Source organism: Emydura macquarii, unplaced genomic scaffold, assembly GCF_026122565.2.
Source record: "Emydura macquarii macquarii isolate MOO-44397 ecotype Brisbane River unplaced genomic scaffold, CSIRO-AGI_Emac_v2 contig_1644, whole genome shotgun sequence".
In the NCBI taxonomy this organism is placed as follows: Eukaryota; Metazoa; Chordata; order Testudines; family Chelidae; genus Emydura; species Emydura macquarii.
The window spans coordinates 20061598-20069130 of NW_027131781.1; the positions used below are offsets into that span (position 1 = coordinate 20061598).

Below are 7533 nucleotides of genomic sequence, written 5' to 3' on the forward strand. Positions count from 1 at the left end.
CACAATGCCTAACCTATTTCTCCTCACAGCCCCTCTGTGAGGTGGAGCAGTGCTGTTATCCCCATTGTACACATGGGGCACTGAGGCACAGAGAGGCCACGGGCCAGATTTTCAAAGGTATTTAGGCACCTAGTGAGATTTTCAAAGGCACTTAGAAGGTTTGGTGCTTTGTAAAACCCACTAGATGCCTAGCGGCATCTTTGGGTGCCTAAAAATCTTTGAAACTCTGTCCCTAAGGCCTGTGGTCATACAGGAAGTTCATAGGGGAAGCAGAACCCAGATCTCTCTGGGCTAGCTCCCGATCCACTTGACCAGCCTCTCTCTCTGCTGCACGATGCCAAAAAAAGAGGAATCTGATAGATGGGAGCAAAACCAAGAAGGCTGGTTCTCTGAGATGCCAGCAAACGGTCCCAGGCAAACAAGAAGGATGTCATGGTTGACAGCGTGAAAAGCAGCAGAGAGGTCAGGAATGATGAAGAATGAGTGAGAAGATCACTTAACCCCCAAGGGGTGGCAGTTCTGCCCCATGCTGCGTTGCAGAGCAATAGCAGCAATGCAATTTTACATTTTAACTGAAAACCATTTTGTTTTGTCATTTTTGGTTCTGAGTTTGAGAAAAGGACAGAATGAGAAAGTGTCATATGAGTATCAGATGCTTTTATGCCTCAAATTCTTAGGGTTTCAGCTATATTCAGGCCAATTCCAGAACAAAGAGCAGAAATTGCATCCATAAAGTCGATGATTATTGTCATGATTTGTATTATTCACTGGGCACCATCTGTGTGCTCAGCGCTGTTCAGAATATACCAAAAAACATAGTCCCTGAGCCAGTGCATATAAAATGTGTAGCCATGGATAATATGGCTCAGATTTTTAAATATGAACTGCATAGTGTGACAGGGCCAGCCCTGACGGCTATAAGAGGGTGCCTTTTTTTTTTAAACACAGCAGGTAACTCAAGTTTATCTCTACAGTGGGGCGAGGGGGGAGAGTGTCTGCAGTGGAATGGGGGGCCCGGCTCAGATCTCCAGCCGGAGACGCAAATCGGTTCCCTCCATTTGCCTCTTGTAGTCAGCATCAAACCGCTCATTCTGGGTCACCGTGAACTGGTTCTTCCAGTCGCCTGTGACACCCTTGCACATGAAGGGCGAGACGCTGTGGTCCATGACGCTGGTGGGGATGGTTTTGTAGTTAGCCATAAAGTTCTGCCTCATCTCAGCAAAGGACGTGTGCTGGGCGATCTTCTCCACCAGCTCCTCGGCTGGGGGCCATCACAGGAACTCCAGCACCTTGCGGATCTCTCGCTGGGAGTCCTCCTTCACGTCCTCGTAGAACAGGTAGAGCATTCGCTGCTCCTGTCTCTTCTCCCACCAGCCCCGGACGTGCTGGTACCACGATCCGAACGACACTTGGCCAGCCATGAAGTCAGCCAGGAAGTTTTCCCAGGAGCCAGAGTCTGGATGCACCTTCACCATCTGGTAGAAGAAATAGTAGGACACGGCCACATCCTTGGGGTTCCTGGCCACGTAGCTCATCTTACAGTCCTGCTCCCAAAACGACTCCGGCAGCAGCTGCATGGGGAGATGGATCTTCACTAGCTGCAGGGAGGACCTTTCCCGGAGCAGCTTCACCCCCGTGGGGACCCCAGGAACAGCAAACTCCAGGAAGGGGACTCGCATGTAGATGGTGTCTCGCTTGCATTTCTCTGCGTCTCCATCATTATAGATCATGTCCACGATCTCACTGATCCACATGGTGCCGGATTTGGGGTACGTGGAGATTAGCAGATCATCAGGCTGCACCTGGAAACCTTCCACCTCCCCCGAGTTCTCAGCGAAGTACTTGATCATGGGGATTGCTGGAAGGCATATATATCAGCCCCAGGCTTACCAAATCCCTGTTCCTTGGGTAACACAGCTGGGTTACTCCATGTTAATTGGGTCACCTGAAGCCAATTAAGGAGCTTGCCACAGCAGGTAAAAGCCTCTGTTTCAGGCAGGGAGGGGAAGCTGAGAGGGAGTTGAGTGGTGGAGTGGAGCAGAGCTGCTATAAGGCGTGGAGCTAGCGTGGGTGTTGTGACAGCACCCAGCCATGGGAGTTAAGGAGAAGCCTGTCCTGGCAAGGCCAGGGGACGCCGGTCCCAAAAGCCTGAAGGAGGACCACAAGCAGGGGGGCCATGGACAAGTGACCCAGGAAAGGTAGTAGCCCATGGACTAAGCTGTTTGAGGTTACTCCTTGCAGGGTCCCTGGGTCAGGGCCCAGGGTAGAGGGTGGGTCAGGGGCTGGGGTAGAGGGTGGGACCAGGGCTCCCCCCCCCCCCCGCTCCCACCCAGCCACACCACTGGAGTAGCTGAAGGGAGCGCAGACCCACGGGGCCAAACAGGCCTTCCTCACCACAATAGTTATTGAGCATGTTAATATCTATGAGTGGAGGCACTGATGGCAATAGACGTTTTACCTGATGTTTATTTTCCTCTCCTACCTGCTGTGGCCCTGATATACCTCAGAAGACTCAATTTTTTCTTAACTGTAAAATGTCAAATTTTCTTGGTGTTTGGTTTTAAATATTCTCCTGTGAAAACTACAACTCAATCACTGTAGTGTTGTGTTTTAGAGCCTTCTGGAAAGTAACTAGCCTTAAAAAGAAGTGAAATGCAGTGTTGCCAATTTTCATGATAAGTATTGTTTTCCTTAAAGCCCCAGCTCCTGGAGTCAAGTGGATATGTGATGATTTCAGCCTTCATTCTTACAGAAAAAGTAAGTTTCTAGCCCTCGTGGCTGTGGACAAAGTTTAAAAATGTGACCCTAATGCACTCTAAAGGCTCAAAAAGCAGAAGGCAAATAAAAAGAACACCCAATCTCATGAATTTTGGTGACCCTGACTCATGATTTTTGAACCTTTTGGGGTTGCCAATACTGTGAAAGTGATTTGAAAGTGTCAGTTTCACTCCTATTTAAACTCAGTTTCTGGTCTATTATTATTTTATAGTATGGTAACACCCCCAGAGCCCCAAGCAGATACAGTATAAAGTCACAGAGCCTTGTCCTAGTAGGATATTTCCAAAAGTTAAACGATCTATTCCAAGCTTGGTGAACTGCAAAAAGTAAATAGCCTAAATGATAGAAAGTAGTCTAGATTTTTCTACAATTCTATTCAAGAGTAAGAATATACATTAACATTTTAAACCTAACCACTATCCCGTAAGTGACTTGACACAAGATGTCAGAACATGTTAGTATTAGAGCTGACTGGGTTTAACATTTCTTTAATTTTCTTTCTTTATATAGGAATTAGAGACCGTGCTCATGTCAGCTAACTTTTTTAAGTTATCTGAAAAAAAAAAGCTAGAGTTTTCAGGTCTCCAAGTTGCCCTCCCAAAAACATCGGAAATGGTGCCCCTGATTGGTGTGGAATTTTGGATGAGCTCAAACTCTGCATAATGCTGCAGGATTAACTATGAGACACCAAACCTTCACCATCTTTAAACGGTTGGAATACAACCTGATGATTTGATGTAAAATTGATTAAAGAAAAAAGCAGTCAGATCTACGTGGCTGACCCAGTTTTAGATGTGCTGACGACAGCGCTAGAAATCACTGGGGAAGAGTTTAATGGTTATTAATTATGGTAAAGTATGTAGATTAGGGAATTGGGTTTCTTTTTCTGGTGTGAAATGAAGCCTTTAAAAAAACAAGACAAACAAAAAGAAAACAAACATGATGTGGACCAAAATAGAAACAGGTTTTTCTGGAGTAGAAAAATGTAAACAAGTAACTTGTGCCGGCAGCACTGCACATCTTGTTAGAAAACACAAGCATGCCAGAAAATGCATGACCAGGTGTATGCTGATTGGAGCACTGATTGGGCAAAGGAACTTTGTCGTAATGGAGTCACAATTAAGAAAGTAAACTGGGAAATGAAAAATTGTGGAACTCCTGAAATGAAAACAAATATCAGGAAAGATTGTTATGCAGGTATCAGGTACATCCTGAAGGAACTCTCTTAGTGTCACTCCTTTACATCTTGTAAGCATTACAGCATTAGAGAAAACTATACTTGTAGCAACAGGGAAATTTCTATGGCCATATTCGATATCTTTTGCAATAGAAGCTAATGGGAAAGCTATAGGGCTTGATCCTGCAAGGTGTGGAGTACTCTTCATCTAGCAAAACTCTTAAGTAAATGTTTAATTTTGAGCATTTGAAGAGTCCCACTGACTGCAGTGGGATTACTCATGTGCTTAGTTTTCAGCGTGATTGTTTTGTTGGATTGGGCTACAATGCTCAGCACCCTGCAGGACTATGCCCATAACGAGATAAATTATAACCATATTGTTCACATCCAAGCACTAATGCTGAAGGAGTTCTGCACAAGTCTTGCAGACAAACTACAATCTATGTAAATACTCTCTTTTGAGCTATGGATTTTATTGCCGACTTATTAAAAAAAGCATGTTTTGAATATTCACAGAGATCATTGCAACTGTGTGGAACCTGTTGCTACAGCCATCAAAAATCCTCTCTGTGTGAATAGTCATTCCTCATAAATTCCTGCACTGCAATGTTATTGGTTAGAGTACAACAGAAGTGGAGTTGGAAACATTTTATATGAGGGATTGTCTATCCACTTCCCATATGCATGAAATCAACTCCTTTTTCCCCACATCAAGGTGTACCCCATTTTCCCTGGTTCCTCTCCACTTTAGCTCTTTCTTTATATTACATTTAAACAGCATCCACAGAACAAATATAACAAAACCACTTTTTGACTAGAGATAAACACAGAGCTTTTGGCAGGTGTGTATTCATAAGTGAATGGCTGAGCCTTTGCCATTTGAATGACACCTTCAACCTTAAACTAGCGATGAAAGCAGGCAAGAGTTAGGATTTACTCCTAGAATAAGGAAAGGAAGGTACTAGACAACTAACATCTGACTGTCCCCTCACTTACACCAAAGTAAATCAGCAGTGAAGTCCATGGAGTTATACTTTTGTAAAACCAGTGAAGAGTTAAATAAACATATCTGAATTTGTTATCCCCAGATGTTCAGAGAAAATACTCTGCCCTGAGCTAAACCAGCATCATTTATGAGGATGATGTTGCTGTGCAAAACTCTTGACAATTCATAATTTTAACTAGGTTATCTATACTTCCTCAAGGAGGCTTAAAACCTTTCCTGGAATAAAGGATGGAACGTTCCCCTCCCCTGAAGCACTGATTCAGCTATTGGAAATAGAGGAAAATTCCTACAGGCACGACTGACTTGTAAAGAACCTGCTGGGATCAATTAACCTATCTATCAATGGGGAATTATAAATTCCTCCATACTCAGTTTACCGCACGGAGCTCTGACCCCACTCTGTGCCATCATGCATTCTGTTAGGAAGCGAGGAGGATTACTGTTCACTACTTTTATTTTAAAACTTACAGTTCCAAAGTTGATAACCTGACAGAAGAAATCCCCAAATCATTAAAACTTGGACATTCTGATGCTTGACCGCAGTCCATCTAATCATTCACAGCAATATCTATTTTAAGGAATTCAGATCATAAAGTTTCCTAATGTACTTGATTTGAGACTTATGATCTATAGCTACCTCTGGCGGCAAATACTGGTAGCTCTGCTTTGATAGAAACAAAATCCTCTCTCTTGAATAGACAATAACCTTTCTCCCCATCATATCTTTACAATTGGACAAAACCCCAGTTGTGAATACCCCTGGAAATGAACATGTTCAAAATCCAGGATGGATTTTTGCAGTTTTGTCATGCCTTGGAAGACACTCTGGAGTTCAAATTTGCTAGGTGCTCCAAACCCTCACATGGCATTTGACCCTGCAGGTAAAATGTTTGCACGTATGGGCCTTTGTGCAGCTGTTAATCCACACTGTTACACCCACATGTCCAGTCACTTACTTCTGTTTTCTGGCTTTATTGCCATGGATTAATAAAGACAGAGGCAAAGGAAGCCATCACAAGACAGAAATAATGGAAAGTTTTGCATAGCTAAGGGAATGTAGCATATTAAGTATAATTGGCAGGTTAACAAAGAGTCTGGAGTTCATGGACAGCATGAGGTCAGAAAGGGGGACCAGCAGCCCTTGAAAAGCAGCGTCGCAGAGCTTGAATTTGTAATGACTATATGGCCTGTGTGGCTAAAATTTTGGCCCTTCTGAACAGAAACATCTCCGTTTCCTCCTTCTCTAACCCACACAGAGGTGCTATTTTTGTTTTGGTACATACCACCATCTGGGGACTGTAGGCGCATGAAGTGAGGTAACAGGCAGAAAGGAATAAAGACTAGGTGGAAAACGGGAGGAACTTGTCCATTTGTACACCATACATTCAAGCATGCTTTTATCCGGATATTGTGGCAACACACACAAAGCACCCAAGCTTGTTTCTAACTAATCTCTCAGTTTCAAGTAAGAGTGTTAGGTGTTTCTATTTGTTTTTTAATTTGCAATAAGGCATTGCCCTCACTAATATAAATACCATTGCACAGTGAAACTTTTTTGTTTCTTCAATTACTAGCCACTTCCTCCAGTCAAGTGTTTCAGATCCCACATAACTGCAGTCACTCTATCTGCATTTCACAAATTGTGATAACCCCATTCTCTACAACACACAAAGCTCCAAAAGCCAACTGTCACCAGCATCGGTAGGGCTTGAAACCAGGGAGACCACTCCATAAACATACCTTCATTAGACCTAGTTTTTCCCTTTATTCCTTACTGCTATCATCTCCTCCTCCTACTGCTATCCATAAGTAAGACACTTCCTTAAAACAGTGCTACAAGTATTTCACAGGAGTGATCCAAAACATTGCAGCAATGCTTGAATTCAGAAGGTTCTGAATCATTACTTCCCCGTCCCATACTTTGTATTCTGTACATCTTCTGCTGAGACTAAGAGCTTGACTTGTTTTCTGTAAAGAACCTAGCACATTCTGTGCACTACGTAAATATAATAGTATTACTACTTCTAACTGAGTACGGTAGTACATTCTTCTACAGCATGAGACTAAAGTACACAATAAATCTGAGCGCATGAGAAAAGCACAGTATGAGAGAAAATTTCAAGATAAACATTATGAAAACACACAGTATTAGGAAGAAATAGGTAGAACAGCTGTACCTGGACATGCTGAGTACCTATACCCTGTAACTTTGAGATATTAAGTGATTAGGGAACAAAACAAATAGACATTTGGTTATTGTAAGAGCAGAGTTAAAAGGGTTTTTTACTCATCTAATATACTGCAGAGTAACAAGCTGTAAAACATCTCTTCTCATTCAGATAACAGTATCTGCCTCCACAGGGACTATCAAATCCTATACTTTATAGAATAAACTTAACATCTACAGGGACCAGGAAGGAATCCTTCTTCTCCCATTTTGTACAGCATGGTTGTCTGTTATGTTTTTGCTTTCCTCTGAAGAGTCAAGCATTGGTCACTGTCAGAGGAAAAATATGGCAGTAGGTCTGATGAATATATGGTCTGGTATAGCATGAGAAGTATTATGCTCTTC

General features: G+C 42.9%; 1 long non-coding RNA gene and 1 pseudogene across 4 annotated transcripts in view; both read right to left on the reverse strand.

The window, feature by feature from the left end:
- LOC137158174 (uncharacterized) overlaps positions 1-7533 on the reverse strand; it is a 126818-nt gene that overhangs the window by 43203 nt on the left and 76082 nt on the right. The gene's annotated exons all lie outside the window — the stretch shown is intronic.
- LOC137158358 (sulfotransferase 1 family member D1-like) lies at positions 1020-1850 on the reverse strand (annotated as a pseudogene).